This window comes from Nothoprocta perdicaria, unplaced genomic scaffold (assembly GCF_003342845.1).
Source record: "Nothoprocta perdicaria isolate Ctin4 unplaced genomic scaffold, notPer1 scaffold_4, whole genome shotgun sequence".
Classification (NCBI taxonomy): domain Eukaryota; kingdom Metazoa; phylum Chordata; class Aves; order Tinamiformes; family Tinamidae; genus Nothoprocta; species Nothoprocta perdicaria.
The window spans coordinates 6,341,340-6,366,818 of NW_020455643.1; the positions used below are offsets into that span (position 1 = coordinate 6,341,340).

Sequence of the window (25,479 nt, forward strand, 5' to 3'; positions counted from 1 at the left end):
CACATATTTACCATAATCCTCACAATAAATCAGCACAATAAATTAGGATTAGGAAAATAATTAGGATTTTAAAAGCCACCATATCCCTGAGTCCTAGCCTATCCCACCATTTGTTATCTCGGCAGTTACCAAACAGCAGAGGCATGGCCACCTACGTGTCTGTAGCTGTTCTGCTCCACGAGGAGGAGGGGGAACAGGGGTAATTACAGGCTGAACGAGTTGCACGATACAACATGCATTTCCAGCAGTACATTGCGTCCCCGTTACCTGCACACGGGCTAGAACTGCACGGAAATTATAGTTCCATATTCAGACGTCTTTATTCGAAGGGACTGAATGGAAGAGGTAGGAACAACCAGTTCCAGAGATGAACAAAAATTGGTCTGGGGCTTGGGAAGGACTCTATTGCACTGGCTGTCTGACAGTGGCTAATTTCTCTGCAGCGCTGTGTAAAATAAAGAGGTGGTAAAGCCCCTGCACAGGCTACGTGGTCATCCAAGCTCCTCATTAGGAACTGAATTCCAGGAAAACCACCCTCCTCCAGCCATCCCAAGGGATCTGCGAACCTAGATCTGGTGACCGCTGCCCCACAGACAAATAATTCCAGTAAAAAGAAAAAGGACTAAGCGGGAGAAACAGAAGCTCGGTCAGAAGCTCAGGGGCACTAAAGGGAGGTGTTTCAAAATGAATGCAACCTCCCTGTGCTCTAAAGGGCCTGAGCAGGCTTCGGGTTCAGTTCCAGGTCTTCAAAAGGAATATTTTAGAGCATATCTCCACAGGAGCTTTGAAATTCTTATGAGCCTGTTCTCTGTACGGTTTCTCTATTCTCATCTTCCAGAGATGCTGGACCACACAGTCTCCATCTCTCCAGGCACCATGCGCTACCACCCCTCTGACAGCTCCTTACAGCAGGCTTCTCTCTGCTTTCARGACATTTCTCTGCATTTTAACATTAACGAATAGATTAAGGAGGGAATAARTTTCTTCATTATAATACAATTTGTATCAAAATCATAGCTCCTCTCAAAGRTACCATTTCTTTTCACAATCTGCTGATATGCCAAATGACCACAGAGACTCCCGCAGAATTCATAATTTATCACASTAGTGAAAACTGCAGATCAGAGGCTCACAGAACTGTTTCAATTGAATTTTCCTGGACATGAAGAAATCCCATCAATAGTTCTGGCATATACATTCAGGTGGGTACATATATTCACACAAGTATTGATGTCTTTGCTCTTTGTAGACAGTCTTCTGCATGTAAAAAGAGAAAAATGCAAATCAATAAAGTCACTCCTAGAAGGAAAGTGCTACTATCCTTGCACAGTGTTTAAATCCATATATTAAAAAGGCTGTAAAAAAAAAAAGCCAAAAGAGGTTTTGATCACATTAACCAACACTAATTTTCCATAGAAGTTGTCCTAATATCTTATATCTACATTGCTATTGTGAACTGGCAAACAAATCACTACATTCAGGTCAAACCACTGCAGACCGCTACCATGGCTTAGCACTTTTCCTACCACAACTTACATGAAACAGTAAGTTACACCACAAACAGATCAAATGAGACCCTATTTCTGTGCAAATGCATGGTAAAATCTCTTCAAAGTTAAATTCATGATAATGACGACATCACTGCTCTCATAAAACTCCAAGACATTTCACCTGGTACATCTATAAAGCAGTAAACTATGGTCAAAAAGGTGGGTTAGATCAGGAACTGAACATCTCTTCATGCAAATGTCCCAGCTGCTGTAACAAATGTATAGTTGCAATGAGATAAGTAACATCTCCTAGCTTGATGAAGCACAAAGGGGTAATTCCATTTTACTTTGTACTTAAAGGTAACTAGTGTACTTTTGGAAAGTCTTTGCTGTTTCCTTGAATGGGAGTCCTGAGAGAGCCAACATAGTCATACTTGCCTGAGGAGCTCACAGCTTAATCTTGAATTCAGAGCTCTTCCCTGCTGCAATAATCATTATGAAACTAGCTCTTGAATTAAGAGTCTGATTCCTGGACCTCACCAAGAACAATTCTATAAAGGAAGCAGCAGCCCTAGTTTGCATTTAAAAATACCCAGCACATTACATTCAATCACTTTATTAATAAAGTTCAGTTTGGTAATACATTACCTGCCTAGAATCCACCAAAATAAGAAAGTATTTAAAGTCTGGAACCAGATCTGGWCATCTTGCAAAWTTTTTTTTTTTTTTTTACRTTCTACAAAAAAATTAGTAGTTATAACCGGACTACTGCAATAGTTGAGCAAGAGTAAAACTTAAGGCTATATGTAACCTTCCAGCAGCACGTCCTTGAATCTGGCTTGTATTTTTATGTTTTGCCTATATTATAAGCATCAAGCACTGAATCAGAGACTCYTTCCAGCAAAACTATCCTCACTGACATCCATGGCACATCCAACATCACATCCATGTGGCAATCCTGAAGCACAACATAGCACCACAGCTCCATCCTCAGCAGAGGAGGTTTGCCTTTTATTTGGAGTTAAGTGTCATCTGCTGTACCTATCTGAGGGTTAGATCTACTTGCAGAATAATATGCAGATAGACTTAAACCACCTTTAATTAAACAGAGGACAAAGACTAACAAATATTTTTTAAGAGATCATAGCGGATGATTCACACAAATATAACTATCAGCTCAAGCTTGATGTTCAGAACAGAGTGTTCCCAGAAATTGAAATCCATCATGCATTATAAATACAAATAAAGCCCTATTATAAAAATAWATAAGATAATAAATACCACCTATATTCATAAGTGGTTAGCTGTTGTTAGTAATATAGGGTAACATTTAGTGCTACCTAATATTCATTTCAAAATGAATGATCCTATTCTACATATTCTGTATGGTATTGCAGTAGATATACACAGTGTAGATGTTGAATTTTCATTCTGAATTAAGAATTAATGAATAATTAGAGGGTTAGTCATCTCTTGAAACGCTATTCCTCTCAAAGGATGGCAGTGGCAGAATTAGTCAACTCTAGTACAATTAGATGCAGCTTCATGAAAATTATGAAGAGTTCAGCACATTACAGGATATTATTTTACGAGCATGTTATATGCAGCGAATGAACCCTTTGTATGTCCACAAACCATTTAAAATTAATTTTTCAGTCCTACATATTGTAATATAATTTCAACTGCCCAAAAACTCTCCATTTCTTCAGCAATTAAAGTTAATGCATCAAAATATTCTGAAGTAGGGCTGGACTTATGCTTTAAATATGCCTTCAACATCCAGCATGGTAGAAGCGTTCCTATAGGATGCAGAATTCTGTAGTCATCTTTTCTCCAGTTTACTACTAAACRTCATATAATTTCCCCGCCTCCTCATTCTGTCCCTTCTTGACCAGTCCATGGCAGGGAATTAAGCAATAAGGAGGCAATACAGCATTAGAAAAAAGCCCAGATCAGCAGCCAAGACCATATTTATATCTCAGGTGATGGCTGTGCAAGGCTGAAAGGCCATTTCTGCAGGACAGTTCTCCTTTTTGGGTACGTTTCATGGGGGGTCATTTGGAGAGCACAAAAATAGGATTTAGCTCCCTAAGTGCTGGGAAATCCCTGAGTGCAAGCTTGCCCACAAAGCAACGAGTCTTCGTCACCTCAGGCTGCATTACAGGTAAATACAGAATGAAATGAGATCTCAACAAGCAAAACATTATTTCTGACAGATTTTCCACTGAGGATTATTAACCACTGACAGTATGCCTGTCACCCAAGGTTAAACACATCCCATGGAGAGAAATTACACAGGGCCATATGCTATATTGCTGGAGCCAAGTGAAATATTTTTCAAGCAAATATTTTATTCAAAGGAAGAACTTATTTGTCAACTGAAATAACTTGCAAAATCACATCACATTCACTGAGAGCCCTCAGAGGTTTAATAAAAGAAAGGAAAACAATCTTGAAAAAAGCCTTTACATATTTTATTCTAATAGCTTGAAATACTAAGTCTGATATTTTTGTTTTGTTTCTGAATTATTTCTTATGCACTCTGCATAAGAAGGTAATCTAATGGAAACACTTAATAAACAGAAATAAAATCTCATCATTTTGAACTGGAGTTTCAWTTAACACACTATGAATTTTGGAGATTTGGGAGGAAAGGAGTAGTCTACATAGAAARAGACATTTGCTCTGCTATGGAGTTATAAGACTCCAGTGCTTTAGGACCTGGTCCTAATTTAGGRAAGTCTAACAAAGATATACTTGAGTAAAAACTGCAAGGCAAGGCCAGTTTTTACGAGCTATAAAACCGAGGTGCTAAAGCACAGCTATCTGGCTTGAGTGTATGAGAATGAGAGGAAAAAGCAAAAGAAAAAAAGGCAAAACATCCACAAAGACTGTACAAAAATCAAGATCACAGCTTTTGAAAAGCTCACCAAAGACAATAACAATGTTAAAAATTAGGAATGTTCTCTCTTGCACTGAGGCTTAAATTTGCTAAGGCTAGGGACCGGATCTGGGCTAATTTAATCTAAAACAATGGGAACACAGAAATCGTGCAGAGAAAATAAGGACAGCAAGAGATAGTCATAATAATTGAGTTCAAAACCCTGCAGGAGATGAACAGATGATGCCCATCACCAGAGGGACAAAGGAAAAAGTGAGATGAAATTTGATGGGAGCAAGCACTTYGACAACTCCAGCTAAATAAAATCTCCTACCCTTCTACAGTGCAGGAATGTTTATTGAAACATGAAGAAAAATGAGACACCAATGTTATTGCCACCTACAGCCTTCTTCATTCTATGCTCATACGGATAAAAAGATGAAGTGTTTTAATACCTTTTAATAAGCTCTGAGTCATACCACCTCTTTTCATCTGCGGCCTTYGCAGCCACACAATGGGAACGTCCTTCCTCGAGCAGGCTCAAGGATGCCAACAGTGTCAATTTTTCCACTGTGTGAGCACAGTCTTCAAGAGGGAAACCAAACTGAGCTATTTCAACACCAGCCAGGCAAAGCACCTGGGAACTCACCTTTGAGCTCCTTAAATCACCGTGTTTGTGAAAACAGATTATGCCACACAGGAACAAAAGGAGAGCAAAGGAATAAATCTGACAAGCCATAACAGCACTTGCTACCCTACAAAACTATAACAAGGCTCGTTGGGAAGTCAAAACAGTCTTGTGATAATGTTGTCCTACATGCACCAGTCTTCCCTTGCAAATGACTTCTGGTGCTACTGTGGTCACTTGCTGGGACACGAGGCCTTCTGTGAGCATCCATTGCTTAATTCAGGGACAAGAAAGGAAAAAGGAAAAAAAAAAATCACAGGAAAACAGCTACAGAGTTTGACTTCCTCACTTAGGAGGAGAAGAAAAAGACAAACCTCTAAACCACTCTCTCAGCCTTTTTCCTTCTTATTGATGCTGTTCTCTGACAATAACATTGTTTGTTTCCTTGTAAGCTTTGCTAGAAATGGGACATGACACACTATTTGCATGATTCATGAGGAATGCAACATGAATCTTCACTTTTATGAGCAAGAGTATATTGTTCTTATTTTTCAGATGCAAAACTGAGTTGCAAAGGGACTAAAAGGGGGAAATATTCTCTTTGTTTCTTCCTATTTTTTAGGCTAACTACTTCCTAAACACACAGGCACACAAAAATATCATGACACRACCTTGAAAGCTACTCCCCTTGGTGCCTAGGGGCAAAAGGTGCCTCCATAGGCAGCCCAAGTCCTGCATTACAGTCCCATGGGGCAGAGATGCTGCCTTGCAGTAGAGGCTGAGCACATGGTGCACAAGAGAATCATCTCCAGGGGAATCATGTGCACTTGGGAGCTCTCAGCACTTCTCCCCAGTTGGGTTCTGGGTAGCACAGGCTGAGAAGACTTTTACAGAAAGTASCCCATGGTTTTCAACTAGCACAAAGATTATACGCAAACAAGAGGTCCAAAAGGCATTTGGTGTTCTGAAATGAAGGGCATCTCATCCTCTCACTTGCCATGGGCCAAGCTGGGTGTCTTCMCATTCTGTCAAGGAGATCGTATATTCACATAACACTTGGTGATACCAGCTGGTGAACTAGGCTTAACAAGTCCAGTCCCATCCTTACCGGCAATACCACTTGAAAAAAACGTGCTAAGCTCTTGACCACTTGAGATYGAGTACATCATCTAGTTTCAGTCAAAACAATTGAAATCTGGAGTGATTAAAAATGATTGAAAACTCCAAGTAGCTGTAAGCATCTTCTTCTAATAAAGAGGCAGTAAACACTGRAAGATGCATGTTTCAGTGTTGGTCCTAATTTTAAAAATAAATAAAAGCAGCGTACCAGGCTGGTGGTTTGAAGGCTCTGTGCTTGCCTCTAAGCACATGTCACATTCAAATTCTCACTCCTCAGACCTACTCACTGATGAATGGTTTTGGAAACTACACTGAAAACATACCCAGAAAGAGAGCTAGAAGCAACCATGTAAACAGGCCATAGGAGATTTATTGCCAAATTTTGGCATGATCGGTACTTGTCATTAGACTTTCTGTCTAATGACAGAAGAGACTGATCTGCTGAGAGCAGCGGAGGAAATAGAAWTGGGAAGTAGGGAACGATGCTCTGCATCGCGCTTGCTTTTTCTTCCTCTCCCTTTTTCCTGCTTTCACTGTAAACTGACAAGACACTTACACTGAGGATGAGTTTTATGTACCCAGACCCACACATTCTGATGCAGCAGAATTCATTTGCTTTAAATAACGGTAGAACCATTTTGCAGTGCTTGAATGTCTTAACACAATGAACACCGAGGAACACCAAGAAATATCTTACCCACAGAAGCAACAATCTGGTGAAACTTCTCAAAAAGCAGTAATGCTCCTCAGTTCTTAAAAAAATACAGGGGGAAGGAGCAAGACTAAGAATTTTTGAATTTTTAAATGCACTATGTACCTGCATCCAGTTCAAAAGTATGACCAGCAATGGAATTTCACATGAAAATTTCAAGTGAAAAATAAATGGTCTTACTAAATATGTCCAGGTAGTTGGAACATAACACGGACTCCTTACTGGGGCAGAGGGCCAGGTGACATAAGCTTTGAACTTATATTCTTTCCTGGAGTGGAAACTTCACCAATATATGCAAGTATGTTGGCCCACTGCTTGGCTACCTTCCCAATTTTAAAACAGGCTTTCCATTATTGACTTTGTGAAGCTGCTCTTGGAGACACATTATTACACAAAAACCTTGGAATCATGTTATTATGCGAAAATCTTGGCTTATATGTGGAAAAAAAAAAGCCTTAAATTTAGTAGTAGAGAGAAAAGCATGAGAACAGGACTCTAGGGTACCAAAATATAAAGAATCCAAGTTTACTGGGGGAATTTTCCTTCATGTAATACTCTAACCAGCCCCCTGCTTCATATTTTACTCCCCTGGCTTGACCCCCACTAGATTGACATCATCTTTTCAGAAGGACACTGCCAACTAAAAGCAATTACTAAATACTAAACTTAAATTTTGGTAGAACAACCTATTTAGAAACCTAAGTTCAGTTAAAAAACAAACAAAAAATAGCTAAGCCACACATATGCTTTAAGTCCACTGGAAACTGCTGTTGCCAAACAAACTGTCTCCAGCCAGGGCTGCAATTCAAACACTGAACTGTGGCAAGTCTAACGTGAAACAGATGATAGGAAACAGCAATATGAAAATAGCAAGAGCATGATTAGGGACTTATATCATTTATATTGAGAAAAATGCAAGTTATGGAAAAAAATCACAGTCATTATATGATTTGCTAAGCTTTTTTAGCATACTGTTTCAGAACCAGAAAAAGAGAGCTTTTCATTTGTGATGTGAGAATTTTAACCAAATAATGTCAGATTATAAGTCTGGCAACTTTGAAARGAACCCTTTAAATAAAACTTTGACTGATTAATACATAACACAGATTAATATAGCCCTATATTATATTAACATGGTTATTATATTTACATCTGTACTACAGGGCTTTAGGTTTATAACCTTTGATTACTCTCATAAGCCTACATGGATTACAGACTCCTGTAAATCCAGAAACACAGAGGAAAGTCATCATGAATTTGGAAAATAATCTGAAACCTAATCTTCTTTCTCAGACAATCTCTTACCTATAACGAGTGCCTCAACAAATATCTAGGWGTTTCAATGGTCTTTCATTCCCCATGGAAGCTCATTCAAAATCTTCCTCCAAAAGTAACATATATTGGCAGTGACCGCTCCAAAATTAGGTTCAGTTCAGTCAGAATTAGATCCATCATCTATAAATATCTATCTTATCTTCTATACAGTGGTATTTATGGTCTGTGGAAAATATTTCCCGCCCTCTTTAGTTATAAAAAATCAACACCATATTTCAAAATCCATATAGCTCTTACAAAAGTGTTTTTTTCAGCATTGGATTATTTAATATTAATCCAACCTTTGATTAAGAGGAGCTATTAAGATACAGATTTGTGGTTTTCTTGGGATTTAATGCAGATGAGGATTTGGGTTAGACTAGCAAATAATTCATTTGCTAATTTTTTCTCTCTCAGAAAGAAATACAACCTCTGTACACAGAGGTTAGCAGAGAATAATTCTGCTTGAAAACTAAATATGTTCCCAATTCTGTTTGGGTCTCAGCACCCCATGAAAAATGTGATGCCTTTCTCCTCCTCTAGATTCAGGAAGCCAAAGAAATTCTTGGCTCAAAGCATCTGGCCCCAGATCACAAGTTACCAACATATGGCTTGGATTCAAATTTCATGTAGCTGCACTGAGCAGCGATGATGTGGCTACATATATTACTTTAATTTGGTCTTTATAACTGTCTTCTAGCAACGATTATTTTTTCAGATACTTGATACATGGAAATATACTGGATTTTCCTGATAATACATTGAAATAAATTTGTCCATAAAAGTAGTACTAAAGTTTCCATTCTGAAACGAGAGCTATCACATAATCTAGGGAAGAGATTACATCTGGGGTAGACAARTGTTATTAAGAAAAACTAAAAATATATGATAATTTGCATTTGTTGTGAATCACACCAGCTGCTTCTAATGGGGTTTCATTTGAAGCAATTAGAAAATGTTAAGTTGGAAACCCTATTATCTCGTTAGCTTTCCAAGGCCCATTATCTAGCCTGAGAATTGCTTCTAGAGAAGTAGGGATCTTCTGCAATTACTCATTCTTAGTTTACACGCCAGGCTCTCGCCCAGCTTTTCCCTCCATGCTGCCATCTACCAAGTCTTGGGCTGCAAACAGAAGCTGCTGCATCACCTGGTGGCTAGAGCACCATGTTCAGAGGATGCTTGTGAAAACAGGTCTCTCCTCTCCATGCTTCACTCTCTCTGCCACTTTTTTTTCACAGGAGAAACTTCACACTTTTTTCACTTTTTTCTGCACGTTGCCTGCAGAGTTTGTTATGCATATTTCTGTTATGTTAAATAGCAAGCAAATAGCTGACGAGCTCCCCCACCAAGTCCAACACAACTACTTCTTGAATCTCGCACACTCTTGACCTAGTCCATAGACCTCTGGTCTACAGACCTTGTGTGATTCGTCTGAATCACCCTCAGGCCTGCAGTTTGCATCAAGTTACTCAAATAGGAGTCACTACAGAAGCAGGATGCCCCATTATTCTGAATGCAGTTAGACACATATTTTTCAGAGCAAGTAGAGCTGAGCAGATGGATATGGCCAGAGCGAGAACTTGCCACCCTGTGCCTCCAAGTTCACCTTTAAATAAGGGTTGGTGTCAACATCATGCACACAGATGGACAGGAGTTTTTGCTAGAGCAGCTTGTAATGGTGTGGGGCTGGGGAAAACATTTTGCAAAACTGTAGTTTGCAAGAAACATTTTGGGTTTTTTTTTCCATGTTTACCATTTTGTGGAAGCCATAAAGGTGAGACTGTCCTGAGAGACACCAAGCTGGCAACGTTTGACCTCTATAGCTCAATTTCTAACAAGAGACACCTGAACTACAGCACCACATACTTCAAAAAAGTATAATACTAATGGGAATCTAAACAGGAAAATATTTCTACCCTACACTGTTCTTCAGAGTTCCTTGTCCATAAAAGTTTTCAACTTATATTCCAGTTCAGCACAAACTTGTCYCATAGAAAATTATGATGTTTGGACGTTATTTCTAGGGTTTGCACAGCTCAATATTTATTCTTTACACAACTGGTTTTACTCCAGAATCTTTTACATTTTTAGTACTTTCAGGTTTGCAGGGCAAGCACTGAAGAATTTGCATTTGATCATGCCCTTTTAACAACTTCATTTTAACAGGAATCCAGAGGTTTGTTACAAACAAGATGTGAAATCTCCTGTGCAGAGCTCTATACTTGCCAAGCTATGTGATCGAGTCCATTGCTATTTCCATCCTCCCCCACCTCTAACGAGAGCAGGAAAGAAAGCAAAGAAAAAACTGTAAATAAGAACTGCTTATCTTTAAGCAAAATGAAAATCATCCTATATACAGACTACAACATAAAGACCCTACAGATGCCTACTTGGTCCCTTGAGCACCATGTGCTGCCAAACACAAAAAAAACTAAAGAAAACACCCAAAATGTATGTACACACACACACAGGTTGTTAATTCTGCAGGTATTTTTGAACATCACACCTCAGACATCCCCAGCCCTACAGTTGCTGTCTGCACAGCGAGTCTTTGTCAGGAGCTTCCTCTGATTTATGCTCTCAACGACTTGCACTTATATCGCTGCTAGGCTGCTTAATAAGCTAACCCTGAAAAACTGGAAATATCCCACAAATCACCATCATGGAAGAGTTTACGTCTCAACTTCCCAACTGGATTCAAAATTCAAATGATAAACTCATCAGCGGGCGTGCTGCTTTCTGCTAGTGGAAAATCTGTTACCAGTGGAGGACTATTAATCTTTCAAGAAGAACTGCAGTGTSTTAATGCAGATGATAGCTCTGTGGTGGGGAAAGCAAGAAAAATTGTGTTTCTGTCATTGCTGACCCTTGTCTTTAATGTGCCATTCAGCAGCTCTTCAAAAACAGGGATCCTAATCCAGTGGGCAGCTCTCCAGTAAGATCAAAGCCAACAGGAGCGTTGCCCAAGCGAGTGGGTGTTAATAAGCACCCAAATAAGGCACTTATCCAGAACACAAATATTTCTTCCTTATTCAGTGTGGAATTCCCATTGATGTCAATGAAAGTACCATGCACGCAGAAAATACTGACGATATCTACAGCATGGAGCAAGAGAGAAGGTTTTGCCTGCAGCGTTACAGAACCTTAATCATTTACACAGCTCATGGATCCCAGGCTGCTGCTACAAAGGGAGCTTCGCACATGCCCTGTGAGCATCACTTCCAGCACCATTTCAAAGCCTCTGCTCTGGAACAGGGCTGTTTTCTAAGCACCAATGCAAAGAAGTGAAAAAACCCAACGGGTTCTCTATGGGAAATGAGACTGAGGTTTACTGAATAAAACTAGGCTAATTCTTACAATTGCAGAAGAGCAGCAGGATATCTAAGTGACCATAACTAAGCTTCAGACATCATGGAGACACTACATTTCTAATGCAAAGATACAGGCACCCAAGCTGACTTTAACATCATGTTTATGTTGCAGAGATTGATAACACAGCACAGAGTCAACACTCCTTCTAGAGTGTGTGTTACTCACATTTATTGCTCCGATAGGAAAATAAGAATTTGCTCCCTTGTTGCCAAGTTTCAGAATTACAATTTATTTAGAAGTAAAGCAAGGCTTGAGCTGAGTGAAAGACATATCATTCATTGTCAATGATTTTGTGTACAAACCTAGAAGAGCTGGGCAAATGCTGACAAACTGACTCAAATGCATCTGTAACTAAATGGCCAAGATGTGAATCATTATAATTCACAGAGGTCAGACTAGCCAGGCTTCAGCAATGTTCTCCCAATTGGTAATACTTGCAAAAGTGCTTGCAAACGCCCCGAGTTGCCTGTTGTTTACTAGTTGTCATTCACCATTTGCTACTCCCTGTCAAAATGTTTCAGTCATTAAATCGCAGAGCAGGAAATATACCACATGCCCAATCACACACAGTGAATAATAAAAGTCGACAATTTGTGAATGGTTTGTGAACAAACCCAGAACCAAAATAAAAGTCAGACAGACTATTTAGCAGACATCTGAATAACAGATCTGTTGCCAGAGAAGAGCAGCAATTTGCAGGTTACTTCTCAATTAAAAAGAAAGCAGTTAGATTTATCAGGTTATTTTATTCTGAAAAAATAAATGCTACTTGAACTGCACTAATATTTCATCTCTATTTCTGCTTCCAAAATAACTATTGGGAGAGACTGCTTTTATTCAATTTAAATCTTCTAGTTTTACAAAAGTTACATTTGTCTGGATTATAGAGTTAGACATACCTATCAGGAACATACATCAAAAGCCATTGCAAGGCAATAGTGATAATCTCAAACTAAGAACCCCAAGTCCAGGAAGTGCAGTGAAAAATTAAACAATACGTCTAAGCAGGTAAAGATATGGAAGAGTTCAATGGACCAACATCAGTGCATCCTAGAGCAAAATCCAGTGCCAGACCTTCATGGCACGCATGCCCTAACGTAAATCTGCACTGCTCACGTCTGATCTCAGCACCGAGCAGCGTTCTCCAGCTGCTCAGATTACGTTTCCCATGTTCAGCTCGAGGTGCTCACTCTACATGGAGCTCGTTTCCACAACGAAGATGAGCACAAGGCCTGTGTGCTATTTAAGCTGCAATTAAACCCTCAGAAATAGGTCCTCAGTGATGCTTAGGCTGCTGCCAGCTCTCTAAATTCCACCCTATATAATTTCTTCCATCACCCACTCACATTATGTTATTGTCTACGGCTTCTAAAAATTACTACTAGTGCATTCATAACTTCCCGTTGACAAAGAGCTGCAATTATTGTTTTCCTGAACGTCCCCCGAGCTTCCCAYATGAGCTGTTGTGCTTTCACAAGCGCATTTCTCCAGCAGGAGATCTCTCTTCCACCTTGCACAGGAAAGAGTGTAATTTAGAGTTGACTCTGGAGCATCAGGGAAAGGGAACAGGAGAGGCAGCGCTTCCATTCCTAACATCATACTGACCTCTAGAGTGAGAAGTGCCGCACACCCGGCAAAGTGCATGGAAAACAGCAGGAGAAGCAGGACAAGGAAAAGCTGCCAGGAGCTGCCTGCTAGCAGGAGGTGCTGGGAACAAGCCCTGAGCCCTCGGGGCTCGGCTGCTCCAGGCATGGAACAAGGCTACGCCTATGAGCCCTGGAGCGGGGAGTCCTACGAGCCTGGCAATAATCCCACCTAGTGCCTTCACAACTGCAAAGTTTCATGTTCAAATTGCTGCATATATGAATCTGCAATATATCACATGGGATGTGCTATTTACACTCATTTTCCATTGTTAAAAACACTCTGTTTTTGAGGGTGCAATATCTCAAGGTCTGAAGGCATTCAGAGCTATGTATCCTTTGCTGCAAGCCTTCCCATAGCAGTATGCAATGTTGTGTTTATGAGTTTCTTTAATGAGATCAATTTCCTTTGCTTTCCACTTTCCTTTGTCTGAGCAATTACTTAGGAAATGTTTTAATTAATGTTTCAGTTAATTATGTGGGTAAATTTTGTGAGAAGTCCTGAAGGTTTCAAATACACATCCCAGAAAGACTCACCACAAAAGTAAATCTTACTACGAGTTCAAAACAGCTTACAATAAAACTAAGTACAGTGGTAAAAGGTTTTCTAATTTAAAAAAAATCCATTTTAAAGAATTATATTGATACTTATGTTGAACTATGAAGACCTTTTCTAGGATTTGCAAAAGTAAACTTCAATAAAACACTTAAAGCTAAGAGAAAGCCTCACACYTAAGACTTGAAGAAGCCAACAATTTGCACTTTTTTTTTTTGCATTATCTTCCTCCTTGATCAAAAGCAGCACATACTTCAGCACAATACCACCAAAAAYTCCTTTCTCAATAAATACAATTTGACATTTAGTTTTCCCAAGCAGTCAAGAGTTGAGCACAAACAGCAAGTGAAGCAGCATGGGGAAGCAACCAACTTAGCACATGAAACGTGGAACACAGTCAGCCCAACAAAGGATGCAGTGGGGAAAAGAAGGGACAAGGTTTTCCAGAGCGGCTGACACACTAGGCCCACRGATGGACATGCAGGCCAGCCAGGCAAGGAGAGGCAGGCAGGACCTTGCTGAGCTCAGGCTGACACCCTTCTGCACGCAGTAGTCCCCGARCACACAGCCACGCAGCACAGGGACAAGCGCAGGGTACTTACTGCTCTCTGCAGTGCTACCAGCAGCTCGACTGTCCTCAGAGCAGGAGARGTCTCCACAGGGAATAAAACCCTCCAAGGTCAAACCAACTAGCTAGCACTTCCTTCTCAGCATGAAGATACCAAAGCTCTTCATCCCTCATGGATCTCCTCAAACAGCCAAGAACAGTACTGCCTTCTACYATAGGGGTGCAAAGCTCTCCCTAATATGCTGCAATGGGCCTACAGGTGCTTTGGGTCAACCTCAATGACATTGCAGGGGATGGGAATGGCTCTTCAGACCTGCCCTGCAGCTGTGAGGCTACCCAGGTGAAAGCAGCAACATCTTAAAMTGCTCCTGAGTTGTTTTTGTAAATGAAGCATGTTCCTAAGGCTCCGWACGAGGAAAGGGCCTGATCCAGGTGCAAAGCTACAGATGTGCTGCTGTGAGGCTCTGAAGTTCAAACAAGTGAAAACAAAAAAGAAAAGGCTGCAATGTAAGTCACACAGCAAGGATGAAATCTCCAGAGAATCTCCAGAGAAAGCAGTTTGGTTTGGTGATCCTGCTGTGATCAGGTAGCAGAGATGGGGTGGCTACAGCTGGGTAACAGAAAACACCCAACACCTCCCCTCTAGCCCTGCATTTGCATGTTACCTTGTCAAAGATAGATCAATAKGTGTCAGGTTAGTGATATGAAAAGGGATAATTTCCTTTCCAGTAAACTGAGACTCCCATATGACACACAGAACACAAAGTATGGAGAGACCTCAGGGAGGAGATAKGAAGCTCTGGATTTAGCCTGAAGGTCAGAATTTCAAGAGATTTCAAGGAAAACTTCAAGCATTCACCATGCATCTCCATGGCCATGCAACCAGCAGGGCTTGAGCAGCTGGCCAGGAGAAAGCTGGCAGCCAGGCTCTACTCTGACTGCCACCAAAGGTCACGTTAAAATCCAGTCATTCMCATATAAATGAGCTTCTTCCCAAGCCTTGCCTACTGTAAGTAGCATTGCATGCAGTCTCAGAGAGCTGGATTTACCAGCTCCCAGATTTGTCTGGGTTTCAAAGGTATTACTCACGGAAAATGCCAAAGAAGGAAAAAATAAGCAAATGGTAAAATAAATCAAAGATCCAGTAATATTTTCAGACTAAAAATTGAATCACACTGTTAAATTAACAGACCTTGAGTTCGCTGAGTTTGACATAGCAGCATCAAGTCAGGATATGGATAGAGCTCAGAGTATGTATGTGTGTGTTATAAATATTAAAGGGTATGGCAGACAACTACAGTATTTCCCATAGCAACAAGTCATGTGAACTCTTAAGAGAATGTAAATAAAACCATAAAGTCATGCTATTGTGCACAAAAAGCCCTACACAGCAGACCACCTACAGATATGAACTGTGCAATAATCTATCCACCCAGTAGCCCAGGTATAAAGAGGGATTTATTTTCCCACATTTTTTTTTTCCTGTCTGAAGGAGCTTTCCTGTTTAATGGCTCACACGCTATTCTGGGGCTTGTTAGTGCAAAGACGACAAGTCTCGTTTTGTTAAGCCGTGCTGTGAGGGGAGTCAAATGGCATTTCCTCTATTCTTTGCCACTATGAAGCAAACTCACCCTTCTGCCAGGCTTTTAATACTATCTCACAAGATAAACTTCTTCTGCTAATAGTACCTGACACTTATATGTGTGAAAGAACCGAACAAACTTCAGAACAAATTGATCCCTAATGTAACTGCATTGAATTTGTGGGAATTAAATTAGGGCTAACCGGTACATTATAGGGTCAAAGCAATAAGTCTCTTGCTCTTATAAGCTTTGCCTGATGGTCAAGGTTAAGGGTACCAAGTTCAGCCTTTGCCACATTGCTACAGCTCCCCCAAAACTAGAATTGACATGACATAGTGAAGTTATTGCAGGCTTCCTGCTTTTCCTTCTCTTCAGTCAGCAGGAATCTGGGCAAGGAAGAAAATCTCATGGCAGTGCAGCTCACTGATTCCCCATAAGGGCCTGTAGCAACATCTCGGAAATCAATGGAAAGACCGCAAAATCATCAGCAAAGCAGACTTCAGGTGGCAGCAGCAGTGGTAAAACTGCAGCTACAAATCTGCAATGCTCCTGGGCAAATCGAGAACATGTAAATCCCACAGGGACCCTCAGCAACAAAGTATTTTACCAGAGTTTAGAATTTTGCAAAATTAGGTCTTTTAAAATGCTCTAAATGACAAAATGGAAAAGGTTATCTTTTCCTATCTTTTTKGGGAAAAAAAAAATGCCCAGTAATTGTATCTTTGATGAAGATTGATGCCTAGTATCATTTTCCAAAATCTACTTTTGTCCATTTTACTACTTCCTTGGCAGGGAAAAGTCTTGCTGTCCRAAGACTTTCATCTTTCCAAGCTTCTTTGTAACTAATGATACTTTTCACTTCACTTGAGAGACACTTATGAAAGAGGAGAGAAAATACTGCTTGAGAAGTAAAAGCTTTTTTATCACTCAATAATTTGAAGTCTRAAAGATCCATAATCTGATCAATGTCTGTGTGTTTTATGTATTATTCACAAAAAGCCTTGGATTTGCAAAGTTAAACATTCAGAAAAGTCTTTAAAGACTGGGCTGCATAGTCAGCCCATTCTGCAGACTCTTGATGGTGGTGATTATTTACATGGTCACAAAGTRCTTTCTTCCCTTTCCTTCTTTTTTTTCCTTTTCTTTTCTTTCTTTTCTTTCTTTTTTTTTCCCCACTACATCCCTACGACACTGCTCTCTGTGTGAGAAAGGCAGGGAACACTTTGCCACTTCGCTACCAAGTYCCTCAATGCTTTTTCCTGACCTGATTGCTTATCATGCATGAAAGCTATAACAACCTACACACCAGTCCCAGCTTTGCTGTCGGACTCATCCCTGCAAAAGCAGGAGATTCCACCAAATTGGGGAAAATTTACTAAGTAAATTTTCATATTTATAGGGTGTATATTTATAGGACCCCAGCAAACAAGTGATGCCAAATGCACTCAGATTTTTGCCTTGTACTTTATTAACCAGACTGAGGGCCAGGTGGGCTCTGTGTCTTTCCTCTGGCTCTGTGTGTGTCTCACACTATATCAACAAGACAAGCAGTGAGGAAATTAAATGGCAACCACCACTAGAAGTGATGATAGGAAATCTTGTTTCCCAGAACACGTAATTAATTTGTAAAGCATTTGCCATGAATTACTATGAGGCCAAAATACTAACAAGACTCAGAGAAGTTCCTATCAATAAGAACATCCAGATGCCTTTAATTGGAATAAAATGCAGGAGGAATACTATTCATAATACTAATTATGAACAACCTGCCGTACGCAACTGCTGTTTGACAAGGCATGTGCTATTTGAACCTTATTTAAGTACATTAGAATTTAACGCAATTCCTCAAGCACAATTGAAAGCAAGACAGTGAATTTGATGATTCATTTATAAGGGAGATCAATTTTTATGTCCCTACATATCACACTTGGGATTCTCCCTTAACCTCGCAAAAGGACCTGCTCTTTCCCAATCAAAAGTGCAACCGTGCCCACCTTYGAGTTTGATTTTCAGGCTTATCTAGCATATCCCATAATAAACTTAAAAATGAAAAAGAGGAAGAAGGAAACCCTTTTATTCTGACATTATTCCTTCAGAGCCATATATCTATATGTAATATGCACGTCACGGCGGTACCGCGTGGCTGTTTCGTCGCAGCTGATGCGCGGGCACACACTGACACCTCGTGGCTCCCGCTTGCCAGCCGGCTGTCGCATCGAGTGTCACCCCTTGCAGCCACCTCGAGTAACCAGTGCGAGGGTGACCACCCAGCTGCATATTTTTCTCCTAATACCACCGCATTTTAATGTGGCAGCTCTGAACGATTCGTAGGTTTAAGGGGGCATTTCGTTGAGAGCTGCTGCTAAACCTTTTGCATTCCAAGGAAACAGTGTGCACTAAGAAAGTGGTTTTTTTGTTTTTTCCCTGCTCAGGTAGAACCATTTCTCTTGCAAACATGACATTTGGTTATATTACGGGCATTGCAGGGTGTCTGGGCGTGTTAGAGCCTCAGCACTGGCATGACAAGGAGTCTGTATCTCTCTGTTCCAGTACAGCTGGAAACTTCCTAGAGGCTAAACAGTGGGAATTAGCCCAATTTCCCGTGCCTCTCCCAGCCCTCAGGAGAAGTCCTGTCTCCCTCATGAGACAGGGACTCCCTTAGCCACATTTCCACATTCCTGCAYGCAACCAGCCTTGCCAGTGCCCTGCTAGCACCCCATGGGGAAAGGGAGAGCCACCGTTCCCCATCCCATCTGCAAAGCCAGGGATGTACATCCTTTCCCTCTGCAAGGAACAGCACAGACTCCAGCCACCATTTTTGAGCTATTGCGACACGTGCACAGCAGTCACGACGCAGCTACCAGGGCTTTTCCAAAGTGCAAAAATTACTGTAATGAATTTACAGTCTAGCCCCTCTAGTACGGATTGATCCCTCTGGTGCTSTGTCCCTCTTTCCCTTCCCAAGAGTCAACTTTCCTGCTTTCTAATATCATTAAGTAGCCTGCAGACTTTCTATATTTCACATCACCCTTGGGTCTTCTGTAAATCACTTTTTAATATCTTTTCTAAAAATGCCCTTTTACACTTTTTCTCCACTTTCTCAAGGCTCCCACTGCTCCTGCACAATGAGAACAAATTTAATTTGCACTGATTGCTTTTCTGTGAAGTTCACTAGTTCTTCACTGCAATGGACACCACCTTGCTCCACATGAATTTATGGAACACTAAACAATAGATTGCATTAACCCCTGTGCTCAGTGGCCCATACCCATGGAGTGCTTTGGGAATCCAAACACTAACAGGCAAAATTTGAGAGCATAAATTTGGAAGCTGGACTATGAAAGTCCCTGCTTCATTGTCATGTGACCAGTTATTTAATATTTGAAGAAAATGCAGTTTGTGATATTGATTTGCAACACAGACAGGCATAACGCTGCCAGTGAGCACACCGCTGTTGTGGGAATGCTTTCCAAAGCTCATCAGAAAGGAAAGTACTTAAATTAATGCTTTCAACCTGACAAATGAAATGGCCCTCATTCTGTGCTTAGCAAACCACTGCTGCTCCAGTAGAGGCAYGGGCAATGGTCAATGAGTCACTTTAAATGGCCAAGTTTACAGCATTAGATCTGCAAAACTGTGTTCCAAAATAGGAGATACAGTTAGAGGGCCTCTCAGTAAGAAGCAGGAGCAACAGTAGAGCAGAGGACTTGCTTAGTTTTGGTTGACATTTATTAAAGGCTGATTTTGAAAGGGAAAGTGTCAGTATTGCAGTGACGAATGAGGCTGGCCCAATGGCATTTAAGTCATCAGAAGCACAGCGAGATAAAAGCCATTGCAAACTTCCTTCATGGAGAGACCTATTGAGCTAAAGAAAAAAGTCTTTTGTGGGAAGTWATAGGAGCAACATATCACCTGGAACATTAACCTTGTAAAATACATAATAGTGGCCCATCTTGCATTTGACCTCCAGAATAGATTAGATGGACTAAAATGATTTTGTCCTTTTCACCTTCCTGAGACTCTCTAATTCAAGGATAAACATGCACAGATGGAAGAGAAACATATTGATGGATCAGCAGAGAGTTTCTTCCTTAAGCAAAGAAACCATCCTCCCCTCCCCCTAGAAAAYGAATAAACAAACAAACAAAACATCTTCTTTAAAGCTTCACGGAGAACTCTATTTGCCACTGGAGTAGTTCCCTGTTGTGGGAAGGGCCGCAGAGAATAAGCTCATCTGTAAAACATGTTAGTGAGGCAGGCGCTACAATCAGTAATTACCTGGTCTTGAAGAGTTAAAGTCTGACTGGAATATTACTCCAAACTTATCAAAATTAAATTTTTTTTTTTTAAAATGCCCCTAGTGGGGAGAAAAAAATAATAATAGTACTTCAAGCTGCTGTGTAGCTCTGTATTGTAGCAGACTCAAAGGGAGTAATCTAAAAGGTCTCTTCAAGACGAGGGGTTACTCCTCTGCTTGTTGCAATGTCTGGTTCTGCGTACAGGGAGTTCACTGCTCTATCTCCWGTTGTCCTGTCCACTAGAAGTAGTCCTCACCCTTTGCACAGTGTCTTTTGCAAGTGTCCCACTGCCCTTTCGGGAATTTGTGTCTGGCTGCATTTTCCTTTGGGCTCAGGGAGTTATTCCTGCCCAGTGAGCGGTTCTTAGCCTAAAGAAAATGGATTAGTCAAGGCTGGGGCCAGGCCTGGGACCACTTGTGCCTCTCCTGGGCTTGCATCCCAAGTCCATCACTTACTGAACAACTGCTTCTTGGCAGTGGGCATGGAAAAGCTTTCTGGTTCACTACAATTTGACAGGAACCCACATGGGAAAAGTCCTTCAGAAAACAGAACTCTTAGGAAAGGCTGGCTGCAATTTTCAAGGAGCAGCAAGGATGCAGATCTGCCCCTGCTCCTTGGATCGAAGGAGATTCAGACACCAAAATGCCTCTAAATGTCCCCAGCATGGACTAGAAGCCTCTAACCTGCCACCAAGCCATTCTGGCACCTTTATACATAATCTATAGGCAACCTCCTGTAACTGTTGTAACACGCACCAGTGGATCACTCATCACAGAGATGGAAAGCTGTAGTAACAAGATGTCAGCAGGATGGGCAAGGTGAGGGGGGATATTGCTCCTGACTGTCTGCTACTGGACACGCTGTTTTCTGGCTGCAGGCTCAACCCAGATTACATTAACGTGACCTTAATTACTGCTAGCGGAGCTCCACCAGCTTTCCTTAAATAGTTTCCACTTTCTTGTAATATAATGGGAGAATCTGCTCCTAATTTTAGGACAAATGAGCTCACCACACCCTGGGAGTTTTCAAACGTGACACATTCTTCAGCTTTCCTTTCTGCCCCACGCTTGCCAGAGCTTTTTAATTCAAACCAAACCATTTGCTATTTTTTGTTCCAAACTACATATTAAAGTGCCATGACAAAAGTTTCCACGCAGCCCTTATGGGCACGCTCGCAGCACAGCCATGCTGTGACCTACACCAGGGAACAGCCCTGGCTCTGGGGACCCTCGCCTCCACCAAGGACACCGCACCTTGCCCCTTTGCAGATACCTCTTGTCTCAAAGTCTTTGGAGGTGAAATCATGCACCCTCCTCAATGCACTTCTTGCTGGCACTAGAAACACCTCTGAGGCAAGGGCAGTTTAGCATATTTTCCCCRTCTGCCCATCAAGCTCTTAAAAAATTAGGTTATTAATCATCTAAGCACTCCCCTTCACTGCACTAAAGCCCTCTGGCCAGAAAGTCCCAAAGGTGGTTATTGCAAATAGGATTTACTTCCACCAAAGACTTCTGGATTGGGGGAAAAAAAAATCTGAAGTATGCACAAATGCACCTTGTAATAATTACTGCTTAGCACTATGTTTTTAAAGCGGTCTCTGAGCTTCTAGTTCATATTTCACTGTTTACACAGTCAAAAAAAAAAGGAAAAAAAAAAGCAACACATAGTTTATCTGAGGTTTAAACATAAAGCAAAGCATTGCTCACAAGAAAGAAGAGAAGTCTGGAGCAAAATTGTGCTGAGGCAGATGCATCAATGGAAAAAGTTAGTAACTGGGAGTGTTCTTCTCTTTCCCCGTCTCTCGTTGCTATTAGTGCCAGTCTTTAGGGTGTAGCTTTCCTCTTGGGCTTCTGTGTTTGTCTTACGCACTGCTTTCCTCTTCCTTTTGGTCAGAAGCCCTTTTACGATCAGGCGGGAGAGGACGGAGCAGCAGCGCCGAATCCGCAGGACAAAATGAGCCTTTGCCTTAAATATCCACGAGGCCCATGGAGGTGAGTAGAAACAAAYGGACCGAGCTGTTCTGGGCTGGGGAATGCTGTCACTCCAGGATTTGGAGGTTACTGAAAAAAAAAATGTAGTTTGGGTTCGTTTTGTTTTCCCCTTCCTCCATTTGACTGTAATATTAAGAATTTAGCTGAAGACCAGCTTGAAAAATATACTGGAGTAATAACTGTGTTCAGGCCTGTGGTAAGAGATTACAGAGATTCAGTGAGGATAGAAATCCTGCAAGCAGGGGTTAGCAGGCCTTCGTGGCAGACCTTATATGCATTTTATCTTCCACCCCCATCTTGCAAAGCATCTCTATTTCTGCTGCACGTTATACCTGAGTGGAGGGTTTGTGCTGCTCCTATTATCTTCCTGATTTTCATGCATATTTTCAAGCGGGTACAGAGGGCAGTTTCTGGGTACATGATGAATCTCTGCAAATAACGAAGTAACTCACCTGCTCTGCTGGAAATACCAATRCGAGCCCAAGGTGTTAGCACGGAGCTGTCAGGGCAAACGCTCCCACATGGTAATCCCATAACAGTGACACAGTTTAGTGGTGCCAGCATAAAAGGAGTACTTGGAAGTGAGCTAAACTTTGAGATAAACTGCAAACGGTGCCTTAAAGAACTGTTCCATACAAGGTTTGATAACAYGCAGATCTACCCACAGAATGTCCTTCCTGACACTTAGAGGGGTGACAACAGTCTTGTTTATTCTGGTGCACCTGGGTGGCAAAGATTTATCAAGAGAAAAGGGTGCATGCCCAAGGCTAGGCATGTGTACCAGTGATTATATATTCTTAATATCCCTTCTTTCCATTCTCTGAATCATCTTTCATTTCATTCATTACCTACATAATCGGGTAGAGCTTTTCTTTTGTTCTTTTCAGTGCATTTTTCTGATAAATCATTCCTTGTCTGCAGCTTACTTCTAATACCAAACTGTGATTTATTTACTTGGTTTTGTATATACATCTGTGCTATGTTTTTGGTCTCCAATTGCATTATCGTAGTTTTTTGGATCAGGTTTCCATAATCAACTAACAAAAAAAAAGTTACTGTCATCTACTGTTTGCTGATCACTGAATCTATCTATTTGAGGCTTTTCTAGTAAGGTAGCAACAGAAAACAATTGCAGGTAGGAGAGCACAACATTAGTTCACTTAGGAAATAAATTATTTTCCCCCTCCCATGCAGACCCTGAGCTCCAGGGAGCAGGGACCTTCCCTCATCAGACATTTACGTTCTGCTTTTACGGGCCTCACGTATGCAGCAGCACAGCACACATGATAAAGGAATACGAGCTGGTTTTATTCATCCCTTTTGCTAAGCAAACAGCCCACTAAAGCTGATGGAGGTTTTTACAAGGCAACAGGAGATGCCAAAGTAGGACTGTCAGCTCGTCAGTGTGGTGGAAACACTGAGTTAAACTGTGCTTATGGTGGCATTTCCATGCCCAGAGGGTTGAGTCACTCTGCCAAGAGCAAAGACTAAGCAAGCTGGGCCTGTTTAGTCTAGAGAAGAGAAGACTAAGAGGAGATTTGATCAATATTTTTAAGTGGCTGAGGGGAGAATGTAGGGAAGATGGGGCCAAGCTCTTCTCAGTGGTGACCAGTGATAGGACAAGGGGTGCAAATTGAAACACAGGCAGTTCCAGCTCCATGTGAGGAAGAGCTTCTTCACTGTGAGGGTGACAGAGCCCTGGCACAGGCTGCCCACGGAGGCTGTGGAGTCTCCTTCTCTGGAGATCTTCCAAACCCACCTGGATGCCACCCTGTGCTCTGGGTGTCCCTGCTGGAGCAGGGGGTTGGACTAGATGATCTCTACAGGTCCCTTCCAACCTCAACCATTATGTGATSCCCAGTCCCAGAACTCATCCACATCCTTCCTCCTCCACCAAGGCCTCCAACGTGCTTCTCTCTGCTTTGCAGAACCTGCATGGAGGCAGGCACAGGTCCGAGCTATCAGCACGGTATGAGGGAAGACAAAGCGCCATGCCAGGAAGAAATCTAGGAGAAAAACAAAAATGGGATGCGGCTGTAACCTTGAGGCCCAGCTCTAGATAAAGAAGCAATAACACAGGATCATTATTAGCCTATACAGTTATTTTCACAGCCTGATTTTAAATTCACTTATACCAGTGGGTATTTCTATCAAAAACAAAATAAAACCACTTCAAAAGCTCTCAGTAGGAGTACACCACAGGAAAAAAAAGATGGATGGTCTGAAAGAAAATTATCAAAATGGCATATTGAAGTCAGAAGGCAAACACAAACAGAAAGAGATCTTAAAAACAGGGGGAAAAATAGGTAACACCTGAAATAGTGAAAAGCAAAACATCTGCAAAAAACAAAGCCTCGAGAACAGGCAAAAGCTGAATTTGAAAATCCTCTATCCAGCTGAATTGCTTAGTAATCAAGGGCAGGTATTTGACAGCTATTTAAATTTGTTTCTCAAGCTATTTCTTCTACAATAATAATAATAAAAAAAAGTGTTTGCTTTTCCATCTCCTCAACGAGAGAAGAAATCATCACATCTTTTTATACTGCGAGTTAGTTGATATATGTCGTGTCATACATCTGCCTCTGCTCCTGACACGCATCAAAGCAAGGCCTTTGAAAGGCATACGTCTTTGAACTGCAAATTACGCTTAGCAAGGGAGCTCTTCGGTSGTTGTTTTTTTCAAGAAATTTCCACTTTTATCTAAAAGATTTGCTTGCCATCTTTTCTCCTGGACAGCGTGCACTGATCTTGAAATCATCAGTAATTTATTTAATTCTGATTTTCTGGTGATGTATTAAAAAGTAGGAGAAGTGCCTAATGTTTTTAGCTATTCAGGTTTCTAAAGCTATTCAGGATTTACTTGAAAACTCTATCAGCATTAAGCACCCTCATACGGATTTTGTACTTCTGGATACTCACACAGACATTAAAAAGCTTCTGTATAAGTTCTGTGTGCGATAATAGGATTTTAGCTGAAGATCTCTGCCACCAGAAATTTCTGATCTTTAAGACTTTGTCTCTGAAAGAAGTCCACTGGAATCCAGTATCACTRGAATCCAGGATTTTCCATGTTCAGCCAAACAGAATTTTTTTTTTTGTTAATGCTAATATTGTCCAATTTCTATTTCTCAAGTTGAAGAGGGAAATACAAACTTTGTGCTATCTCTCCAGGCTGCATAAATCAGAGCAGGGTCAGGAGGTTTGGTTATCCCTAAGGCAGTCAACTCCATTCAGAGTGCACGTGTAAAGCTGTATTGGAGCGGTCAGAACTATTGATCAGCTTACCCTTGCTCCTTTCCATTGCTCATTTGACCTCTTTGGAAG

General features: G+C 41.1%; 1 long non-coding RNA gene across 1 annotated transcript; it reads right to left on the bottom strand.

Annotated features, from left to right (window-relative positions):
- Nucleotides 1–611: 611 nt before the first annotated feature.
- Nucleotides 612–14,472, bottom strand: LOC112952523. The gene is made up of 2 exons (XR_003250412.1): nucleotides 14,318–14,472; nucleotides 612–1,257 (listed from the first exon to the last, which is right to left on the bottom strand). It is a non-coding gene; the product is annotated as an uncharacterized LOC112952523 (long non-coding RNA).
- Nucleotides 14,473–25,479: the final 11,007 nt, after the last annotated feature.